A 1,730-nucleotide genomic window follows, 5' to 3' on the forward strand; every position below is an offset into this window, starting at 1 on the left:
TTTTTTTTGTAAATAAACATATTAGTGGACATTATAGCTTTAACAGTGATCAAACTTAAGTTAGCATCAAAGCTTTAACATTTGTGAGGGGAAATCAGTGGAGGTAAGCAATCAATGCAGGTTTTAGACAGACCATTGTAATCAATATCTGTCTTTGGAAAACAACATGTGCTTTTCTTGTGCTACATTTACAGCTATCGCCAGCAGGCGGCGCTTATTATGCACTCATCAGACAAACATGCAGGTGATATTATCCATTTAAATTAATTTAAAGACGTAAAGTATTTAAATATGGCATTTTAGAATGTATATAAGTATTTCAGACTAAGTATTTAAGTTTTCATCCAGGGTGTCTTGGGTTGTGTTCGGAGGACGGGCGAGGCTTTTGCGGGTTTGCAGCGACGTGGGGGTGGGTGATTGATGACAAGGTTTTCATCTTGGGGTGGAGTATCCCTTTAATGTAAAAGTTTAAAAGTTTATTTTAAAGTTTTTAAAATAATAAAGTTACAATTACATAATAATATTTCTACTTCAATTCGTTTTTTTTTTAAATATATATACACATTTAAATGGTGGCTGTCATAAAACTTGATGGATTTATTCAAACATAAATTAAACATTGAAGAACAGTAAAATTTATAATGAATATGTTATATGGTGCATATATTTAGCAAAATGCCCCTCTCTACAGTTTATTTTTCTATATGATTAATGAGTTTATGGTCACCGAATATGTTTTTCCCGAGGTAAATATGACGTTTCATGACATTGTTTACAAGCCAGTATTGACGTCTTTGCGTGGCTGAAACACTGATTGAGCGATTACGTGAGACAGGATACGGATAGTAAAGTTGTACTGTTTCTTTTAACTTACCTTCGGATGTTTAGTCATGATTATTTTGTGCTGAAACTGGTATTAATGTGGAGGAGATGATTAGTTCATGTGCGCCTTGCGCTGCCGCATCTGTTGAACTGAGGCGCTACAGCGATCTGTCACTTCACATTAAACAGCACCAAAACGGCATTTATTGTTTGAATACTGCAATACAACGGACAGAATTTGAAATCTGAGACTTTGTTTCATATTAAAAGTACCAAAGCACAATGCTTATTGCGATATATTGAATGGGAAGTGCCCTTCAATGTTCAGTCCATTAACTGAAAACAGGCTAGACTAATTGATTCTTGGGATTTAAGAATCGATATAGTTCCGTAAAAATGAGAATTGATTAAAATCGAGATATCAATATTTTTTACCCAGCCCTAGTGTATATATGTATAAATATATATAATATATACAATATATAACACATACAGTATCTCACAGAAGTGAGTACACCCCTCACATTTTTGTAAATATTTTATTATATCTTTTCATGTGACAACACTGAAGAAATGACACTTTGCTACAATGTAAAGTAGTGAGTGTACAGCTTGTATAACAATGTAAATTTGCTGTCCCCTCAAAATAACTCAACACACAGCCATTAATGTTTAAACCGCTGGCCACAAAAGTGAGTACACCCCTAAATGAAAATGTCCAAATTGGGCCCAAAGTGTCAATATTTAGTGGCCACCATTATTTTCCAGCACTGCCTTAACCCTCTTGGGCATGGAGTTCACCAGAGCTTCACAGGTTGCCACTGGAGTCCTCTTCCACTCCTCCATGACGACATCACAGAGCTGGTGGATGTTAGAGACCTTGAGATGCTCAATAGGGTTTAGGTCTG

This window comes from Sinocyclocheilus grahami, unplaced genomic scaffold (assembly GCF_001515645.1).
Source record: "Sinocyclocheilus grahami isolate Dianchi unplaced genomic scaffold, SAMN03320097.WGS_v1.1 scaffold1469.1, whole genome shotgun sequence".
Taxonomy (NCBI): Eukaryota; Metazoa; Chordata; class Actinopteri; order Cypriniformes; family Cyprinidae; genus Sinocyclocheilus; species Sinocyclocheilus grahami.